We start from the raw sequence: 23,467 nt of genomic DNA, 5'->3' as shown, positions 1-23,467 counted from the left end.
GCCAAGACTCTCCCAAATAAGTGTTGTAAAGAACAGGCGTCCGGCATTATGCGCTAATCAATAGCTCTCCCGCGGATGAATAGGTTGGAAATATATCACCGATATGCGGTGGTGTACTGTAATGAACTTCGCAGTCAATAGTGAGACAAAGAACATGTGAGGATCTGCTGAGGGGAACCGATGAGAGGATGTTCTGTTTATCCTTTTGGTAACAGCTGCATTGCCTGCCCTGTTTGTACACTATAGCAATCCAGTTGAACCATCGCATTGGTATATTGTGTAGATCAGATTGAGATTTTCACTCCGCAGCGGAGTGTGCGCTGATATGAAACTTTCTGGCAGATTAAAACTGTGTGCCCGACCGAGACTGGAACTCAGGACCTTTGCCTTACGCGGGCAAGTGCTCTACCGTCTGAGCTACCGAAGCACGACTCACGCCCGGTACTCACAGCTTTACTTCTGCCAGTACCTCGTCTCCTACCTTCCAAACTTTCTGCAAGGTTCGCAGGAGAACTTCTGTAAAGTTTGGAAGGTAGGAGACGAGGTACTGGCAGAAGTAAAGCTGTGAGTACCGGGCGTGAGTTGTGCTTCGGTAGCTCAGACGGTAGAGCACTTGCCCGCGAAAGGCAAAGGTCCCGAGTTCGAGTCTCGGTCGGGCACACAGTTTTAATCTGCCAGGAAGTTTCATTTCTGCACACACTCCGCTGCAGAGTGAAAATCTCATTCTGGAAACATCCCCCAGGCTGTGGCTAAGCCATGTCTCCGCAATATCCTTCCTTTCAGGAGTGCTAGTTCTGCAAGGTTCGCAGGAGAGCTTCTGTAAAGTTTGGAAGGTAGGAGACGAGGTACTGGCAGAGGTAAAGCTGTGAGAACCAGGCGTGGGTCGTGCCTCGGTAGCTCAGACGGTAGAGCACTTGCCCGCGAAAGGCAAAGGTTCCGAGTTCGAGTCTCGGTCGGGCACACAGTTTTGATCTGCCAGGAAGTTTCATATTGTGTAGATGTTTACGAAATGAATCTATCATCTCTTACGGTCGAAAATGCTCCGCTGTGCGTTGAAATCACAATTCCCCACGACAAATGAATCCTACCCTTACGACGACATACGTAATTTTTTACAGAAATAGTAGTCTGATCACCTCTGGTGACATGTCAAAGCAGTAACCACACTAGCTTTAAATTCCAAGAGCATAACATTTAACTGATAAGTAGCGTGATTGTCATTTATAGGTGCATAGAGTCCAGCTGGGCGTCGTTTCGCATGGCCTACCACAGCTTCCCAGTAGCGAACCCCTCCAGCTACATCGTTGTTATCACATATCTGTCGAGGAATAAAGGGCGTAATTACAATCAAAAAGCCTTAGCGTCTTTTATTTATGTTACATATGCTTTTGCACTATAGCTGGCGTTTGCCAGCGCAGCAGGAACTGATTCCCAGCCAAGTCACAGACCCCTGCTAATTGCCTCGAAATCCAATAGCTTTCCTCCGGCCGCGGTGGTCTAGCGGTTCTAGGCGCTCAGTCCGGAACCGTGCGACTGCTACGGTCGCAGCTTCGAATCCTGCCTCGGGCATGGATGTGTGTGATGTCCTTAGGTTAGTTAGGTTTAAGTAGTTCTAAGTTCTAGGGGACTGATGACCACAGATGTTTAGTCCCATAGCGCTCAGAGCCATTTGAACCATTTGACCCATCCAATAGCATTCCGACATCACTGTTACATAGTTAGAACACTGTCTAATCCTCCATCTTTCGCTGACTAGGCAGAGAGCTATCACAACGAGAAAAATAGCACACTAACTTACAGTTCACAAAGAAATACAGAAGTATAACTCCTACCGTTCATTGATACCGAATGACAGTCTATAAATATTCCACTGTACATGTTCTAATCGTATTCCTGTGATTAGCACGCCAGAACTACGACAGTGTAATGGTGTCATTGGCAACACAGCCTCTCAGTCTCTCTCTCTCTCTCTCTCTCTCTCTCTCTCTCTCTCTCCTCGTTATTTTTGCAACATCTAACAGAGTAAAGCCATAAAAAACTTCGATAACATCAACTGGTAGAGAAGTCAATAAGATGTTATCATGTCTCTTCCGATGTATCGAGAATAAATACCGTCTGTGTGTTGACATCGACCATACGTTCTGATCCCATTAAATATATATGTATTAGTCCATTGGAGCCGGTGGCCAGTCATCGAGGTCGCTTTCACGGATCTGTGTAAAGTTTTGTCGTCTGTGCTGAAGGAAGATTGTATCCCACATACCATCAACCACAATAGTGGGTTCTTGTGTTGTTGTTTCATAAGCAGTTTGATACTTTATTTTTTGCTGTAACACATCAAAGCAGTGAATGACTACAGCTGTGCACACGTCCATATATTTTGTTTTTCTATCACGACTTTGAGGTCTGTGTCAGGCACTAAACCGACTTTAACACATTTCGATCCCCTGAGCCTCACAGAAAGCTGAACATATGGTGTAAACTAAACGGCCCCCACAACTCACAGAATGGTTGAGAAAAATTTGGAAGACATATCAATTTAAGGAAACTGGAAGTGTTTGCGGCATTGTGGATTTCCAAACAGCTATCTGAAGGGAATGACCTGTACATTTAATCTCATCTTCCATAGTGGTGGGGTAGCAGATGTCTTGGTGTTCTGTTTTCGAAGAGACTCAGAGCATTGATTCCACATATTGGTGGTGCATAGTGCACCTAGATATGTGGTCTCTTTTTCTGAACTCCAAATCATTGGACACTGCATCTTTTATCTTCATGACTTACAATGCATAACCACATGTGGAACAAGGGGGGTATTCTGCAGGACTTAAACCCGTAGAGCACGAATAGTATGTACCATCAGTTGTCAATCCCACCGGTGGAGGAATGGAACGATTTTCATACACCCTGGTGAGTCTGTAAGTACCCTCACCCCTCTAGATTTTTTGTCGAATTTTCATTAATTTTACGCATTTTCCATCAATTTTCGTAATTTTACTAGGTTTTTCCGTAATTTCAACGCATTTTAGTCAATTACTTGAAATCCAAGCCACCACTCTCGACGAGTTGTCACAGCAGCAAAACCAGCCAATGACATTGCAGCACGGTTTTCAATTTCTCTAGCATTGCTAAACGACGCCCTCCATTACTTTGCGAAGGTCATATGCATGTGGACATATTGCAAACCCTGTTACGCTGCCTACATCATTATTTCTTAGTGTAGGAAATAGCCATCAGCAGAGAGGAGGTGCAAAAATTACTTTCATTAGCTGAAACACTTCATAAATTCAGTAAGATATTATTACATTTTACCATCTCCACCTATGTGGATGGGAAACACAAAGTATTTTTACATTCGTAGGATAAAGTCGGAGATTTAAAGATGTAGCCGTCTGTCCTCTATTTCAAAACGAACTACCCCTTCGTTGAACCTTTGGCTAAGAACCCTGAGCAAAGCTTTAGGCGGCCTCTCTCTATGCATCTCCTAACTCTTCCTCTGTCTTTAACCATCCCTCCCTGCAGTATTGTCTCCGATTTAATTTGGAACCGACCAGAAGCAGGGGGGTACGATACCTGCTGCATTCAACATCTCATGAAGGAACAGAATGATCTGGATTCCATATAACCAATACACTTCGAGATTTTGCTTTCACAAAGAGTATAACACGTGTTCCAAAACTGTACTGACCGACGCTAATGATATATACTGATATTCTCATTCCAATACCGTAACTACTGTTCTGTGAAGACTATTCTGTACCAATCTTAATCACGTCACCCATTCAATTACATACGATCTCTCTAGGTGCGTGCACGCTGAGCAGTTTAGCACTCCTTATTGGCGTGTACTAGATACAAACGCAATACATGTGAGAGTATTGTGGTGATATACCAGATGATTAACGTATGATTTATGCGTAATAGAACTCCAGACGGAAGGAGCTTGAAACATTTTACGTAAGTCACTTGTGCTATCAATTCTGTAGAATTGTTGTAGTGTAGCGTTTCTACACCTACATCTACATTTATACTCCGCAAGCCACCCAACGGTGTGTGGCGGAGGGCACTTTACGTGCCACTGTCATTAACTCCCTTTCCTGTTCCAGTCGCGTATGGTTCGCGGGAAGAACGACTGCCGGAAACCCTCCGTGCGCGCTATAATCTCTCTAATTTTACATTCGTGATCTCCTCGGGAAGTATAAGTAGGGGGAAGCAATATATTCGATACCTCATCCAGAAACGCACCCTCTCGAAACCTGGACAGCAAGCTACACCGCGATGCAGAGCGCCTCTCTTGCAGAGTCTGCCAATTGAGTTTGCTAAACATCTCTGTAACGCTATCACGGTTACCAAATAACCCTGTGACGAATCGCGCCGCTCTTCTTTGGATCTTCTCTATCTCCTCCGTCAACCCGACCTGGTACGGATCCCACACTGATGAGCAATACTCAAGTATAGGTCGAACGAGTGTTTTGTAAGCCACCTCCTTTGTTGATGGACTACATTTTCTAAGGACTCTCCCAATGAATCTCAACCTGGCACCCGCCTTACCAACAATTAATTTTATATGATCATTCCACTTCAAATCGTTCCGTACACATACTCCCAGATATTTTACAGAAGTAACTGCTACCAGTGTTTGTTCCACTATCATGTAATCATACAATAAATGATCCTTCTTTCTATGTATTCGCAATACATTACATTTGTCTATGATAAGGGTCAGTTGTCACTCCCTGCACCAAGTGCCTATCCGCTGCAGATCTTCCTGCATTTCGCTGCAATTTTCTAATGCTGCAACTTCTCTGTGTACTACAGCATCATCCGCGAAAAGCCGCATGGAACTTCCGACACTATCTACTAAGTCATTTATATATATTGTGAAAAGCAATGGTCCCATAACACCCCCCTGTGGCACGCCAGAGGTTACTTTAACGTCTGTAGAACAACATGCTGTGTTTGGTATTGGGAAGAGACAAATAATCGTAGAACATAAACACACATGGTTCAGCACTCAAGCACGTTACAATGTTAAAGTAGTGTGATTCCCGATATATCAGTCGCATGGACTGAAACACTGTTAATACTCCAATGCAAGAAATATATTTCCAACACCTGACATACATTTACCGTTCAAGTTTTCTGTCCCATCCATTATGGCGAGAGACTTTAAAACTGCTACCTTCCACACCAAAGGAAAAACAAAAAATAGATTCTTTGTGATCCATGCACTATATAGCTTTCCGGAGGTATATAGTGCTCACTCTTTACATCCGATAACGATTCGGAAACTATGCTATGCTCTCATCAGTCCTATAAAATGACCGTCAGCAATGGAAAATGCGTGAAACAATGACATTTTATAACGAAACAGACAAATGGATAGCAGCGATGTTTAACGTGTGAAATCATACGTCATGCTGCTCTTGCTTCCACACACAACATGTCAAGAACATGTATACGCAGGGATTACAGTACCTCACAATCCCCTGTCACTAACTTAGAATCACCGCAGTTATGAAACTGAATACTCCATTTGCGTCCGAGGTAGGGTAGGGGAATGGAGTACTTCATATACATCTTCATTCGTCTAGAGGAGAGTGCTGAAATAGGTCTTCCATCGGTTTGGTGGCATTAATTCATCACACATGCGTTGGACGTCCTCTGATGACTGCGGTATGGAGAGTTTTGCTGTTAATGATCGCAGACATATTGCGCTCTAAGTCATACACAGAACATACAGTTGTATACAACTCGAAAGCAAGTTATACCACACAACTGATACACCCCGAGAGAACAAGAGGAAAAAATGGTTAAATGTCCGATAAATGACCTGCCGCAACATCTCCTTTTCTCTAGAATGCATCATCAGTCTAACATTAAATCATACCTAGTTACAACCCCTCTCAACAAATTACTCCATCTACTTTCTATCATACTTGAACGCAGATCTATATCAGTTTAGAGAATTTAGAGGCAGATGGTTCATTTTCCCAGCATCAAAGACAGCAGTCAACTTGTATGTATTCCTATTATCCCAAAAGATATACAGCAGAATGTTGTTAAAAACCACGCAGGAACTATTCGTTAGCTAACGCCGCATGGTTGTGATTGTAGAGAGTACCGAGAAGCACATTGTTGACACGTAAGCAGTCTTGTACAGGATCAAAGATGCGCTCCATTCTGTAGTTGTATATTGCAGCCTCCAAGCTCGTAATGCAATGCTCTTGGGCTAAGGACACTTTATAAAAATCTATAAGGTGGTTGCCGATAGCTTTGGGGTCACACCTGGGCTTGTAATCTGACATACATAAATTTATTATTCTACATTTGATGGTCATCCACGTTAAACAATCTGTTCCAAACGTCGTATCGCTTTCCACGAGAAAATGACTGTTTCCCTGGTTCCCAGTGCTTCCATGTCAAATTTTTCTCATATACCTGTTGCTGTCACATACTCGTTCCCATGTACAAGAATTTTCCTGCACCAAGCAGATATGTAAATACTCCCTCAAATGGTTCAAATGGCTCTGAGCACTATGGGACTTAATTTCTGAGGTCATCAGTCCCCTACAACTTAGAACTACTTAAACCTAACTAACCTAAGGACATCACACACATCCATGACCGAGGCAGGATTCGAACCTGCGACCGTAGTGGTCGCGCGGTTCCAGACTGTAGCGCCTAGAACCGCCCGGCCACCCCGGCCGGCTAATACTCCCTCATTCTCCCTCAGTTTCACCGCATTTTGGCGTACTTTCCCTGAGTTTATACGTATTTTCCGTCAACTTTTCTAATTTTATCGATTTTATGTCACCTCTGCTCATGTGATCATGACGTCACTACTCGCCACGTATTCCAAAGTTGCTTGTAAATGTAGTACAGTTGTCAACACCTAGAGCAAATGCGCTACTTTTTCTGTATTGTCTGCGTGCCTGTATCGGTTTCACGTAGAGTGGCCCCAATGACAGAGAGTAGGTTCAGATAGAGCCCTTAGGTGGATCCACCACACGTTACGTCAGGGATAGGGGTCAAGGGTGGATCCACTACGCGTTATGGTCGTGATAGGGTTCGAAGGTGGATCCTCCAAGCATTACGGCTGGGGTAGTGTTAGAAGATGAATCCACTCGCTATATGGCCGAAGGTGGTGTCTGATGATGGAGTCACCTTGGTAGGTTTGGAGTATGGTCTGGGGTCCCCCACCCCCCCCCTCCCCCACCCCTTGGGTCCCCACCCCCCCATCCCACTCCTCCCCCACGCGAAACCGATGTGGAAGGATGAGGGTATTCAAATGCTCGTCTAGCTACATGAAAATCATTCCATTCCTCCACCGGCTGGATTGACGAATGATCATGCATACTACCCGTGCTCTATGAGGTTGAGTCCTTCAGAATACCCCCTTGTTCCACATGCAGTAATAAAAATGAAAGACGTAGTGCCCAAAGATTCGGGGGTCAGGAGAAGCGATGTCGTGCTGCCAAAAAATGCACTAGAGTCGGTCGTCTGCTTCCATATCCGTCAACGCCAATTTTCGCCGCACTGTCCAAACGGATACGTTCGTCACATGTCCGACATTGATTTCTGCAATTATTTCACGCAGTGTTGCTAGTCTGTTGGCACTGACAACTCTACACACACGTCGCTTCCCTGGGTCGTCAAGTGAGAGTTGTATGTGGTGAGAGGTGATGCCGTAATTTGGTGTTCTCGGCACACTCTTGACTCTGTAAATTTCGGAATATTGAATTCTCTAACGCTTTCCGAAATGGGATGTCCCATGCGTTAGCTCCAACTACCATTCCGCGTTCAAAGTCCTTTAATTCCTGTCGGAAACTTTTCCCCATGAATCACCTGAATAGAAATGATAGCTATGCCCATGCGTAGCCCTATTATACCTTTTGTACGCGTTACTACCGCCATCTGTATATGTGCATATCGCTATCTCATGACTACATTTTTCAAAGATTTGATAGCAAAGCACATTTAATGGCTTCGTTTCATCTTCGCAGCACAGGGCTGTTGTAACTTCTGTCCAGCCTCGTTAGTCCCATCTCAGCAGTAACACTGGAATTGCTGAATATGTCTGCTGCTTTCTGTTGACTGTTTTTCGTCTCCAGTGTCTGGAGGAGTTTCAGTTTGCTTTTGCCGAAAAATAGCGAAGTCATATCGCAGCCACTGGAAGTATGTAGGAACAGAATGCTGCCTTTCGATGCTTGAGGCAACTTGAAATTTTGGAGGCTGTCGCTTTGTCTGCGTTTACCTGGCTTCAGTAGAAAAATTTTGGGGTACAATGGGGCTTAAGCGGTCAGAATCACAAGAAGGTCGGAGTGCCGAGCAACGCCAACAGCGGTAGCTGTCCTCAGCGGCCTGCATAATATTGAAGTGCTCACACTCATATTGTGCAGTCAATAAAGAGTATTAGGCGCTATTTATTTTGTTCGTTCGACAGCGACATATCTTTTGTCATGTGTACTGACATTGTTTCATTAAACTTGACACTTCTTACCGTTCTTTTACAGGTTCTGCGCAGCCCCTCAGCAGATTTCGCGCTCCAGCCTCTTGTCACATCAAAGCATCTATCAAACAAAATCGTGACCTTTCTGCTTTACGAACGCTTGATGTAACCTACATACTTTTTAATTACGGAAAAAATAGTTCTTTTGCCTGCGATGCTGCTCTGTGCAACAGAAATTCTCCGTGTACAACGAATTCAGCCTTTTCGAAGTTAGTTTGGTCTTCAATTTGTAAAGCACAGCTTTTTGCGTTTTCCGCGTACCGACGTATACAGAGAGTGTACTGACAAGTAAACGAACAAATGTTGATGCGGGAAGAAACCATTAAGTTGAAATTGGAAAGTTGATGTTGGTCGTTAACCATGTGCTTTACTTATAATTGATAATGTCGGTATTTATTTAACAGATAGGTTTTCTGTCACCTTCTTTGACTTTTTAGAAACACAATTTGATGCTCTACAACGTATCTCCCATATAATTTTGGGCCAAATAGGTTAATTCTCAGATGCTGCACGTTTTATACCGACGAAATGAGTGTTTTCAATAAATTGTGAAAAATTGCCGTTTTCTGACGTAGCTCTTCTATAGGAAATTTTGTCGGCCGGAGTGGCCGAACGGTTCTAAGCGCTTCAGCCTAGAACCGCGCGACCGCTACGGTTGCAGGTTCGAATCCTGCCTCTGGCATAGATGTGTGTGTCGTCTTTAGGTTAGTTAGGTTTAAGTAGTTCTAAGTTCTAGGGGACTGATGACCTCAGATATTAAGTCCCATAGTGCTCAGAGCCATTTGAAAAAAAAATGGTTCAAATGGCTCTGAGCACTATGGGACTTAACATCTATGGTCATCAGTCCCCTAGAACTTAGAACTACTTAAACCTAACTAACCTAAGGACATCACACAACACCCAGCCATCACGAGGCAGAGAAAATCCCTGACCCCGAGAGCCATTTGAACCATATAGGAAATTTTAATCGAATAACTAAGTTTTGGTACTCAATCGATGCAGAATTTAATGCTGTACTTTTTCAATTAAACGCTTAGCTGCAAAACAATTTGAAAAGAAAACAGAAAAGTCGGAAAAAATCCGAAAATTCAGTGGTTTTCTTTCCCTCACCGCTGGAGCTCCACTCAGAAATCCTAGTCGTAGGTTGTGTTCCAAAAATGAACAACACAGAGACAGAAGTGATGACACTTTCTGCAGGACCTGACTATCATTTTGCAGGACAATTCTCAAGCATGTACAGTGCAAGCTGCTACTGATTTGTTTGACTGATGGGGCTGCTAAGTGCTATACCACCTACTTGCACTCCCCTGACTTAAGCCCTCGTGAGTTCAACTCGATTTCTAAACTGAAGGAAATACTTCACGGCATTCGCTTCAGAACTGCTACAAATTCGTAGGGGAAATGAACCGCGCCTGCCGGCCGGAGTGGCCGTGCGGTTCTAGGCGCTACAGTCTGGAACCGAGCAACCGCTACGGTCGCAGGTTCGAATGCTGCCTGGGGCATGGATGTGTGTGATGTCCTTAGGTTAGTTAGGTTTAATTAGTTCTAAGTTCTAGGCGACTGATGACCTCAGAAGTTAAGTCGCATAGTGCTCAGAGCCATTTGAACCATTTTTTGAACCGCTCCGCTCGAACTGTCAACACAACTGGCACTGCTAAGAGTATCCTACGATTTCCACATCGCTGGCAACGGGTTATACACAATGCTGGAGACTACTTTGACGGTAATTAAAACTTTGAAACACGTATCTATTTTATGAGAGCTGTAAATAAATAGTTGCCACTATTAAAGTTCCAACCCTCGTATATCCCATGTAGTACGTTACACGACAGTCCTCCGTTGTATCCGCTCCTCATGGGATCTTAGTCCAAATTTGCTGTGAAGTCATAGGAGGCAGATCAGTGAAAACAAAAGTCTGAATCAGGCCTGGAGGCGTACTTAGGTACATATCCACCGAGCTCCAACTAATCTTGGAATACGTACTATGACCCGGTCTGACTCGTATTGGTTCGTGACAATGAAGAATAACGGTTTCACTCGAATCGGGAGCAAAAGTCTCATGTATCGCTACAATGTGTAGTATTGTCAAAACTAGAAGAAAAGTTCCTGAATCATTTATGAGTCACAATCGTTGACTTTATGCCAGGGTAATGTTCTCCAGTAGCGCTGATAATCTATCGCGCAGAAATTGGTGATACACAGCACCTGTTGATCTGTTTGATAAATCATGTGGCCCTATGAGAATGTCATCGACAATTCCTGCCCATGCATAGATACTGAAGCGACCCCGATCCTGATACAACACCTCGATGATCGCTAGATTATTTTCATGTGCCCACACGTGGTAATTTACTGTACCACTTGTTGTGAATCTTGCGTCATCTGTAAATACTACACGTTACTCGTCACGAGTAAAACAACCCACATCTCAACAGATACTGGTTTCTGGGCATATAAATAAAGGAATTTTTCTTTTAGTTTTGACCGATTCCAGTAGGAATACGTGATACTTTCTTTTAAACACCCTGTATATATATACAGGGTGGTCCATTGATCGTGACCGGGCCAAATATCTCACGAAATAAGCATTAAACGAAAAAACTACAAAGAACGAAACCCGTCTAGCTCGAAGGGGGAAACCAGATGGCGCTATGATTGGCCCGCTAGATGGCGCTGCCATAGGTCAAACGGATATCAACTGCATTTCTTAAAAATAGGAACCCCCTTTTTTTATTACATATTCGTGTGGTACGTAAAGAAATATGACTGTTTTAGTTGGACCACTTTTTTCGCTTTGTGATAGATGGCGCTGTAATAGTCACAAACGTATAAATACGTGGTATCACGTAACATTCCGCCAATGCGGACGGTATTTGCTTCGTCATATTACCCGTGTTAAAATGGACCATTTACCAATTGCGGAAAAGGTCGATATCGTGTTGATGTATGGCTATTGAGATAAAAATGGCCTAGTTACGTCATTTAAGGAAACAGGAAGTGTTCAGCCACATGCGAAACGTCAACCACGATCTGCAACAAATGATGATGCCCAAGTAGGTGTTTCAGCTGCTGCCGTGGCTAATCCGCACCACAGTAGCAGACAAATTGCGCGAGAATCGGGAATCTCAAAAATGTCGGTGTTGCCAGGAATTGTATGCCGACGACTTTGAGCGTCGTGTACAGTTCTGCCACTGGGCACAAGAGAAATTACAGGACGATGACAGATTTTTTGCACGCGTTCTATTTAGCGACGAAGCGTCATTCACCAACAGTGATAACGTAAACCGGCATAATATGCACTATTGGGCAACGGAAAATCCACGATGGCTGCGACAAGTGGAACATCAGCGACCTTGGCGGGTTAATGTATGGTGCGGCATTATGGGAGGAAGGATAATTGGCCCCCATTTTATCGATGGCAATCTAAATGGTGCAATGTATGCTGATCTCCTACGTAATGCTCTACCGATGTTACTACAAGATGTCCGGCCGGGGTGGCCGAGCGGTTCTAGGCGCTGCAGTCTGGAACCGCGCGACCGCTACGGTCGCAGGTTCGAATCCTGCCTCGGGCATAGATGTGTGTGATGTCCTTAAGTTAGTTAGGTTTAAGTAGTTCTAAGTTCTAGGGGACTGATGACCTTAGCAGTTCAGTCCCATAGTGCTCAGAGCCATTTGAACCATACTACAAGATGTTTCACTGCATGACAGAATGGCGATGTTCTTCCAACATGATGGATGTCCGGCGCATAGCTCGCGTGCGGTTGAGGCGGAATTGAATAGCATATTTCATGACAGCAGGTCGTCGAAGCACCATACCACGGCCCGCACGTTCACCGGATCTGACGTCCCCGAATTTCTTTCTGTGGGGAAAGTTGAAGGATATTTGCTGTCGTGATCCACCGACAACGCCTGACAACATGCGTCAGCGCATTATCAATGCATGTGCGAACATTACAGAAGGCGAACTACTCGCTGGTGAGAGGAATGTCGTTACTCGTACTGCCAAATGCATTGAAGTTGACGGACATCATTTTGAGCATTTATTGCATTAATGTGGTATTTACAGGTAATCACGCTGTAACAGCATGCGTTCTCAGAAATGATAAGTTCACAAAGGTACATGTATCACATTGGAACAACTGAAATAAAATGTTCAAACGTACCTACGTTCGGTATTTTAATTTAAAAGAAACCTGCCTGTTACCAATTGTTCATCTAAAATTGTGAGCCATATGTTTGTGACTATTACAGTGCCATCTATCACAAAGCGAAAAAAGTGGGACAACTAAAACATTCATATTTCTTTACGTAATACACGAATATGTAATAAAAAATGGGGGTTCCTATTTAAAAAAACGCAGCTGATATCCGTTTGACGTATGACAGCGCCATCTAGCGGGCCTACTATAGCGCCATCTGGTTTCCCCCTTCAAGCTAGACAAATTTCGTTCTTTGTAGTTTTTTCGTTTGACGCTTATTTCGTGAGACATTTGGCCCGGTCACAATCAATGGTCACCCTGTATATATTAAACATTGCACAATAAAGACCCAGCTTAATAGAATCTGTACATATACTATGCAATAAACATTTTATGATGAGTAAGGTGCCCAAGAACTAAATATTGAAGCAGAACTGTCTAAAGATGGGGCTCGGATAAGATGTGCAGAGAAAGAAAACTAAAATTAGATAGTATAAGAAACGTTTGGAATGGAGGGTTCTTGTTTCTTTTTACGTAGCTTTCGAATGTTTTAATTCGGGCAATAGTATCTGTTTTCAGGAAATAAGAACGGCTTTAGCGTGCCCACTGTCCCCAGGAACACATCTGGAGATTCCACTCTCTTTGTTTTGCTGCTGAGTACCGAGAACCGTAAGATCTTTCAGCTAAATACGGTAGTTCATGTCCGCGCGGACGTGGAGAAGTTGCAGGCTAAACGTGAGCCAGCACAACGTTTTTTGTGCCGAGGCTTCAGCCACGCTGTGCTGCTATAACACGTGCGAAGTGCGCTGGACGGCACAAAAGCAGCGACTGTGATAAGTCTAAAGGCCACCCGGCGCAGTGCTCGCTACAGCACGTCTCCAACTATCTCGGCTGTGTAGGTCGCGAGTGTGCCGTTACAAAGCGACGCGAGAGGACTATACCACCCATGCGTGTAAAGCCTCGTAACAGGAGAGCTGGCACCCGCCAAGGCTGGACACAGCATCGCAGAATCCCCACAGAACCAAAGTCTTTGCAATCAGTCTGTTACTGTTTCATCCAAGTTGCTCTTAACAGCACACTTCACGTTCTTAGTCCTTCTGCTATAAGCCAATATCCTTGCTGTCGGAAACGTTACCAGTCCTGTGTTTTCTGCCACGTAGCTAAACCTAAATCCTTCGGCACATGGACTGTGCATTCGAAAGTCAACGTTGAGTGAGCAGGGTTCACCGTGCTGCTGAACACTCAGAAGCGATGTGGCTTGTGCATACGTACTTGTGCCTCAACGTGGTATACGCGATCACAGAGCGTTCCTGCGGCAGTAGTCTACTTTATCTGGCTCACAAATCACACAGTTCGCTTTCGAAATGGGCATACGTTAATTTCCATGTTAGCTCTACAAAAACGCACATTTCCTCCTTTGTCCACATGCCAGTCATGTTGTTCTGTCTGTAGTACACATAAAAAAAACTTCAATATCCGTGAACATATTATAAGGCAAAAAGGAAAGTACAGGGTGACAGTTATTGAATTATATGAAGAAAGAAATGTAAAGTAATTACAAACTGCGGGGTGCACACTTTATTCAACATGTAAACGTCACGATAGATGAAACTTCCTAGCGCATTAAAACTGTGTGCAGGAGAGCTTCTGTGTTAGCAGGAGAGCTTCTGTTAAGTTTGGAAGGTAGGAGACGAGATACTGGCAGAAGTAAAGCTGTGAGGACGGGGTGTGAGTCGTGCTTGGGTAGCTCAGTTGGTAGAGCACTTGCCCGCGGAAGGCAAAGGTCCCGAGTTCGAGTCTCGGTCCGGCACACAGTTTTAATCTGCCAGGAAGTTTCATATCAGCGCACACTCCGCTGCAGAGTGAAAACTTCGTTCTGGTCACGATAGGTATTCGGATTTAGTTTATGACGCGTTCGATATGCCTTCACTCATTGGCAATGATGTGGCGCAGACGAATAGCGAAATTCTGCATGACCCGCTGAAGTGTCGGAACATCGATGCTGTCGGTGACCTCCTGAATGGCTGTTTTCAGCTCAGCAATGGCTTTGGGGTTATTGTTGTACACCCTGTCGGTAATATAGCCCCACAAAAAGGAGTCGCATGTGTCCAGACCCGGGGAATATGGCGGTCAATCGACGACCATGCCAGTGGCCTCTGAGTACCCAAGAGCCAGAATCTGGTCTCCAAAGTGCTCCTTCTCGGACATCAAACATTCTCCTGCTTCGATGGTGTCGAGCTCCGTCTTGCATAAACCACATCTTGTCCAAATCAGGGTCATTTTGGACAATAGGGATGAAATTATCTTCCAAAACCTTCACGTACCATTCGGTATTCACCGCGCCATCAAGGAAAATCGCACCGATTATTCGTGACTGGCCGGCCAGAGTGGCCTAGCGGTTCTAGGCGCTACAGACTGGAACCGTGAGACCGCTACGGTCGCAGGTTCGAATCCTGCCTCGGGCATGGGTGTGTGTGATGTCGTTAGGTTAGTTAGGTTTAAGTAGTTCTAAGTTCTAGGGGACTGATGACCTCAGAAGTTAAGTCCCATAGTGCTTAGAGCCATTTGAACCATTCGTGACTGGACATTGTACACCACACAGTCACCCGTTGAGGGTCAAGAAACTTCTCGATTACGAAATGAGGATTCTCTGTCCCCCAAATACGTCAGTTTTGCTTATTGACGAACCCATACAAATAAAAGTGGGCTTCGTCGCTAAACCAAACCATACAGCGCATTCCCATGTCCCGCAGCCAACAGTTCAGTTTTAATGTCCTAACGCAAGCCGCTCAGAAGTTATATCGATTTTATTTCATATGGTTCGATAATTGTCACCCTGTGCCATGTCCAGTTAATAAGGACACAGGCTTATAAAGGTTCCATTACAAATAGTGCGATACAAATTTACAATAGTTCTCCACGTAAGGTAAACCTTATTTCATCATTTTCGCTTCTTAGTGAAACCCTAACGTCATTCTTACTTGGTCACTTTTCCTATTCAGTTGTAGAATCTTTACATGCTATGAAGCACAAGACTTGAAGCAAGAAAGTTCGAAATATTATACTGCAAGTGCAACAAGCTGTGTTGTAGATAATGACAATCGAAGAAAATCACTTCTCAGAGGGAGCGCACTTATATTTACATAACATCGAACATTATAGAATATACTTCTATTAAATTAATAAGAAAGGAGCAGAAAATAAGATAAAATGCAAATGTGAGTAAATAGATATATGGATGCAGAAAGAAGCGAACCAGAAACATTTCACGCATTACTTTACAACTGTGCAGCTCTACTTTTTTTTCACTCATTACGCTACACCTATAATAAAGGACTGTTGAGCATACTTTGCCTCTTGCAATTCCTGAAAGCTTCAGTCGTAGATATGTTACTGACTGACATTTAATTACAACGAACTGGACTAAGAACAACGGCTTTTTGATGGAGCCTCAGTGTGCTGTTGCCTTGAAACAGAATAATTTCATAACACGCAAGCCACAATTCGAAAATTTTTTAACCATCAATATAACGTTTCTCGTCATTTTATTACAAGAAATTTTAGAATTAATGACGGGTTTTCGAAATATCTTCAATTCGCTGGTGTCTTGAAACGGCAAATATTTGTATAGAATCCATAAAAAAGCCGATATGGCATCCCCCAACTCTGCTCTGCACAGAAGGGAGACGTAGGATGGCGTTATTTCTTCTTCTTCTTCTTTTTTTTAGCACTTTTTATTCTCTCCTCTGATGGAGACTAACTCATTAGTCTACCTTTAAACGCACTTTCAGAATATCTGGGATATTGCTCTGTACATTCGGAAAGACTCCCCAATATGTTTTCTCCACGCTATGACGTCAGAAACTCGGGACGTTCAACGTTCACGTTAGAATGCACGGTCCGTGTGGTAACGGCTCAAGGCTCAACTCGACAATCGTGCTAACTAGTACTCTGGAACCAATTCCTGCAACGATACATCAGTTTCATATTTTCTGAATTAGGAGCAAATATCTTCTTTTTCTGTTTTGTTTTTAGTATTAATTGTGCAATTCTAGTGCGGCATACACTGATGAGCCAGAACATTATGACCACTGCCCAACGTGAGACTGAATGCCGCCTGGAGGAGTTTCAGGAAGGTACTGCGGGAAGAAAAGTGTGCAAGCGTAGCAGAGACGAATGGAGCATCATTTTAGCGACAACAGGGTCCGCAAAAGGTGAAATCCACTGCAATAAGCTGCTTTGACACAGGGCAGATAGTTATGGCCTGGTGCCTGGGAACGAGCATCTCAGAAGACATGAGGCTGGTTGGCTGTTCGTATGCTACAGTCGTGAGCATCTACACTACGGGCCATTAAAATTGCTACGCCAGGAAGAAATGCAGACGATAAACGGGTAATCATTGGACAAATATATTATACTTGAACTGACGCATGATTACACTTTCACGCAATTTTGGTGCATAGATCCTGAGAAACCAGTACCCAGAACAACCACCTCTGGCCGTAATAACGGCCTAGATACGCCTGGACATTGAGTAAAACAGAGCTTGGATGGCGTGTACAGGTACAGCTGCCCATGCAGCTTCAACACGATACCACAGTGCATCAAGAGTAGTGACCGGCGTATTGTGACGAGCTAGTTGCTCGGCCACCATTGACCAGACGTTTTCAATTGGTGAGAGATCCGGAGAATGTGCTGGCCAGGGCAGCAGTCGAACATTTTCTCTATCCAGAAAGGCCCATACAGGACCTGCAACATACGGTCGTGCATTATCCCGTTGAAATGTAGGGTTTTGCAGGGATCGAATGAAGGGTAGAGCCACGGGTCGTAACTCATCTGAAATGTAACGTCCACTGTTCAAAGTGCCGTCAATGCGAACAAGAGGTGACCGAGACGTGTAGCCAATGGCACCCCATACCACCACGCCGGGTGATACGCCAGTATGGCGATGACGAATACACGCTTCCAATGTGCGTTCACCGCGATGTCGCCAAAGAAGATTGCGACCATCATGATGCTGTAAACAGAACCTGGTTTCATCCGAAAAAATGACGTTTTGCTATTCGTGCACCCAGGTTCGACGTTGAGTACACCATCGCAGGCGCTCCTTGTGATGCAGCGTCAAGGGTAACCGCAGCCATGGTCTCCGAGCTGGTAGTCCATGCTGCAGCAAACGTCGTTGAACTGTTCGTGCAGATGGTTGCTGTCTTGCAAACGTCTCCATCTGTTGACTCAAGGATCGAGACGTGGCTGCGCGATCCGTTACAGCCATGCGGATAAGATGCCTGTCATCTCGACTGCTAGTGATACGAGGCCGTTGGGATCCAGCACGGCGTTCCGTATTAGCCTCCTGAACCCACCGATTCCATATTCTGCTAACAGTCATTGGATCTCGACCAACGCGAGCAGCAATGTCGCGATACGATAAACCGCAATCGCGATAGGCTACAATCCGACCTTTATCAAAGTCGGAAACGTGATGGTACGCATTTCTCCTCCTTACACGAGGCATCACAACAACGTTTCACCAGGCAACGCCGGTCAAATGCTGTTTCTGTATGAGAAATCGGTTGGAAACTTACCTCATGTCAGCACGTTGTAGGTGTCGCCACCGGCGCCAACCTTGTGTGAATGCTCTGAAAAGCTAATCATTTGGATATCACAGCATCGTCTTCCTGTCGGTTAAATTTCGCGTCTGTATCACGTCATCTTCGTGGTGTAGCAAGTTTAATGGCCAGTAGTGTATGTGTGGCTTATCGACCATTTTCGGTCAAAAGATACGCCAGAGCGGAATTGAGTTGCAACAGAGCCAGCCTCAGGCAGACGAGAGTGTCATGCATTGCAAAGCAAAACACGGCCGACTGACGTTGTGAAGCAGAGCCAGCTGGATCTGATATAGCAACAGCCAAAGCTTCTATATGCTAGTGGAAAGCCAGAAGCTTTTCCTCGCTAGCCACCACGGAAGTGTTTAAGAGTATGTGCCTTAAGCCCTGAACGAACATAGTCTGGAGCGTAGAAGTACTCAGACATTGGCGTATTAAATCAGCTTTGTCTCAGTATCATAGCCTACACCACGAGATTTTGGCACCCAGAATGACATTCCAGAATGCAATACAGGGTTTGTTGTTAGACCACGAGTCAGGGCAGCCTGCCCTGAGTTATGAGGGAGCCACTCGCTTGCTGGAGGAAGTTCACGGCTATTTTAAGCTGCTCCGCCGCACTGTCGCAGCCAGAGGCGTTGCTGACAGCGGCATTCAAGTGTCGCCACGCTCTACCCCAGTCTTTGCGCTATAAGCAATGCCAGACGCCTATTGTTTTGCATAAGAGGCAAATCGATGCCTCCACCAAGCTGTTTCTAATGTACTACGGCTTAGGGCCAGAATAAAGAAATTAACTGAACAGATCTACTGACGCCCTGACGTCTAATTTCATTCTCCACAGGTGACAATTAAAGGCTCATCCAACATATGGAAAGTGGTTGAAGGATGGTGAAACCACTAGTAACGGACAAGGTGTTGATCTCCATGCCCTACCACAGAATGTGGAGGTGAGAGACCTACCCGTCCTTTAAAGCAGGTTAGGCGGCGGTCGGAAGCACATGTGACGACATAGTACAACGCTAGGGCAGGCACAAGTGTTCCAGAGCAGATCATTCAGTGCACACTGTCGAACAGGGGGTTCTGCGCAGACGACCCCTACATGTTCCCATGTTTACCCAACGACATTGTAAGTTACTGCTGTAGTTGCCATGGGGTCATTGAGGTTGGAGTATGGATCAGTCTTCATACACCAGATCTATTGCCGTGTCTGGATACACCATCATCTGGGTGAATGGCTGCTCGAAACATGCACCACACCATGGACTGAGGCCAGTGCAGGCAGTACTATGCAGTACTATGGACAACAATTCATTTGGTCTTCCATGGTACCCGTAGCAGTAACCGAAGGCACCAGGACAGCCGTGGACTAGGTGAACATTATTGCAGACCACCTGCATGCCTTCAGGCTTGATGTGCCCCCAACAGTGATGGCATCAGTGTTACAGGCTCAGACTCACGCTACAGTGGTTTGAGAAGAATTGTAGTGAACTCATGATGATGTCTTGGCCATCATGTTCGCCTGATCTAAAGCCGATGGAACACTTGAAGGTCTCTATCGCACACCAGCTCCATGCTCACAAACAACCGACCTGTAATTTATGAGCCGGCCGGTGTGGCCATGCGGTTCCAGGCGCTTCAGTCCGGAACCGCGCGACCGCTACGGTCGCAGGTTCGAATCCTGCCTCGGCCATGGGTGTGTGTGATGTCCTTAGATTAGTTAGGTTTAAGTAGTTCTAAGTTCTAGGTGACTGATGACCTCAGATGTTAAGTCCCATAGTAATTTATGGCAATTGCGTGATGTGTGCATAGTCTGGTGCCACAAACCTCCAGCAACTTACCAAGGACTTGTCGAATCCATGCCGCGCAGAATGGCTTCTGTACTGCGTACCTGTGCTGTTAGTTGCGTAGTTTTATCAACAAACCGTTAATATTGGTGGACTTGGAACGGCAATGTCAGTCCTGTTCCGTAAGTTTTGTCACTTAGAATTTCCGAGCATGTTCTTGATACTTGAGCCGCAACGAATCTCACCTTTTTACTGTTGTGACGAGCATCTGGAGGAAAAACGAACGGGAAATTGTGTTTATTTATTATATGTTGGTACCATGTTAATCTGCGTTACATCCTGTGTACCTTTTCTAAGTGATGAATGGATAGATCAGCCTATTTTGAAAGTTCCAAAAGGGAGTAGAGAGTACACCTGCATACCTGAGCTGTAACAACCTAACTGCATTCTGGTATGTGGGGGTTAGCAGTGAACGCAGTGAAAGCCCATCGCCTTCAGCGACAGAATTTAGTTATTTCATACTCCTCATCTTATGAGTATTTTAATTGAGTTAACGTGTTCCTTCCCAATTCTGAATACAGCCATGGAAATCACTCAATGCCACATGTCCTTTATCTTGCATCCAGCAAGTAATTACGAGGGTAATCCCAAAAGTAAGATCTCCTATTTTTTTATACGGACAGAACTTTGTTTGTATGGCAGTTGGTCACACTGTTATGAAGAGTGCTTCACGCGCTGTGTGTAAACATGTGCACGCCCCGCTGAGCCGCTGTCTTGGCTTGGCAGCCGTTGAGAATGTAGCTCCCGGTGGATGTTACCGCCAAGTGCGAATTGCGCGCAGTTATTCGGTTTTTGTACGCAAAGGGCACTGCGCTGATTGAAATCCATCGCCAATTGACGGAAGTGTATGGTGAGTCGTGCATGGATGTCAAAAATGTTCGTAAGTGGCATAGAGAGTTTGGAGCTGGTCGGACCAAAATTCACGACGAACAAAGGAGCGGAAGACCGTCAATCTCTGAGAAGACAGTGTTGAAGGTTGAGCAAAGCATGCGTGAAGATCGGCAGATCACCCTGGATGATCTCTGCACGTTGGTCCCGAAGCACCGCTCACAGTATTTTAACGGAAACATTGAACTACCGGAAGGTGTGCGCAAGATGGGTGCCACGCATGCTGACTGAGGACCACATGCGGCAACGAGTTGATGCTTCCCGCGCATTTCTTCACCGCCTTGCATCCGAACAGGACAACTTTCTGGACTCAATTGTCACGGGTGACGAAACCTGGGCATACCACTTTACATCTGAGAGCAAGCAACAATCACGTCAGTGGCGGCATCCTTCTCCGCCAAAGCCGCGGAAATTCAAACAGACACAGTCTGCCGGTAAAGTCATGACAACCGTTTTTTGGGATCGGAAAGGCGTATTGTTGGTCGACTTTATGCCCACTGGGACCACAATTAACACTGACAGGTACTGTGAGACTCTGAAAAAACTCAAACGGATAATTCAGAAGCGGAGAAGAGGAATGTTGAGCAAGGGCGTACACATTCTCCATGACAACGCTCGCCCACACATCGCTCGGAAAACCGTTGCTCTCCTGCAACAGTTTCAGTGGAACATAATCACCCACACACCCTATTGTCCTGACTTGGCGCCCAGTGACTATCAGCTGTTCCCTAAGTTACAAGAACATTTGGCCGGAAAGCGATTCAGCTCCAACGACGAGGTGAAAGAAGAGGTTCGTAACTTTCTGAACAGCATGGCGGCGAGCTGGTATGACATGAGTATACAAAAACTGCCACAGCGTCTACAAAAATGCATCGACAGAAATGGTGATTATGTCGAAAAATAGCTAAATGTTCAAGCTGTAAACTGATGTAAACCATTGTAGAAAAAAACAGGTCTATGTACTTATAAAAAAATAGGAGACCTTACTTTTGGGATTACCTTCGTATGTGTTTTGTAGCTAGCACATGAGATTAGAGGCATAGCAAATACCAACATGTGAAAAGAATTCGTTTTCATTGTAAGACATCTTAGTCTCCTGACATTCATTGCTTACATATTCCGCCCTCACAATCATATTCCGCACATCAAGACGCTTCATTCGAACCCAAACTCGATAAGATAAAGTCAATGTTGTATGAATTCATGTAAACGATATGCACATAACTAGTAAATCGCAAATGCACTTCGAGACTGAAATACTCGAGGCTGGCGTACACACACACATTCAAGACACGACAGTCACAGGGGCTTTTAGTTCGGGAGATGCAAACCACACGCCCGGGGGTCGGTCCCTTCAGAGGACGACTCAGCCTATTTATGTCGGCCATTGACCGCCCGTAGAGCAGACAGCATTTGCCCAAGTGAAAGGAAGAACGACCCCATGTTTGGCTTAAAAGCAAATTCCGCTACATTGTGTGGGAGCACCCAGCCTACGCATTCTTTACAAACAGATCACGCAGTTTCAGAGATTTTCACAGGGAGACAGCAAACGCCAAACGCCGATGCTACAGATTTCCGGATTGGTCGCCTTAAACGAAATGTCAATCTCCCGTTTTAGAAGAGCAACGCTGATTGGCAGACGATATTTCTGACGCCTTGAGCTGAAGGAGTAATGGAAGAGACCGAAAGATATACCCCTTCATGTCTGGCATGAAGAGGGGCTGTTCCGTTGTTGCTCTTGGAGCGAGAACACGTAACGAGGGCGTGCGCGCTCGTACGTGTACTCAAAGAGTGAGGAACAAGTCTCTCTTCAGTACTTCACTGGGAGAGCACCTCTGTTGAGAGCAAATCGGAGTGTGACTCTATATTGAGTCCTTGCGATTAAGCGTTGTTCACTGTGTTGGCCACCACACTTATTGTGCGGTGTGAACGGACAGAGTTATAGTTAAACGCCTGCGAGCGAATTTTTGAGTGGCATCGCGGTGGACTGGTTCTCTGACCGGTGTTACCACGCCAATAGTTAGACTACGCGCGAATAGGAGTCCTTGACTTCATCAAGGTGTAGGGAGAGTTTGACTGGCGAAGGTCAATCCAGATAGAATGAGAGTTATCTTATTTGCCAGCAGCGAACGGCGGAGACAGCAGTCATCGCAGCTTACGGTATTGTGTGCTACAGCTCTTGCGAGCCCCATATTTCCTCCACAACAGTACACTTCACTGAATTTCACACGCAACAGCCTCGACTGTACCTAGCAACATTCTAACAGATAATTATTCAAGTTGAGTAGGCGCGGCTCTCAGACATTCTGCCAAGCCAATAACAATCTTAAAATTTGTATAGAAATTTCATTAGCGAATTCTATCCTTGAGAGGTAACTTCACATTCTGAAAAGAACCTAGAAATAACTTGTTTTGTTCATAACTATA

The 23,467-nt window shown here is 45.0% G+C and overlaps 1 non-coding gene across 1 annotated transcript; it reads left to right on the top strand.

Moving 5' to 3' along the window:
- The first annotated feature begins 14,444 nt into the window (after positions 1 to 14,444).
- On the top strand, positions 14,445 to 14,519 carry Trnap-cgg. The gene has a single exon. It is a non-coding gene; the product is annotated as a tRNA-Pro (tRNA).
- The last annotated feature ends 8,948 nt before the right edge of the window (positions 14,520 to 23,467 follow it).

Source organism: Schistocerca piceifrons, chromosome X (assembly GCF_021461385.2).
Source record: "Schistocerca piceifrons isolate TAMUIC-IGC-003096 chromosome X, iqSchPice1.1, whole genome shotgun sequence".
Classification (NCBI taxonomy): Eukaryota; Metazoa; Arthropoda; class Insecta; order Orthoptera; family Acrididae; genus Schistocerca; species Schistocerca piceifrons.
This window is presented reverse-complemented; position numbering and strand designations above follow the sequence as displayed.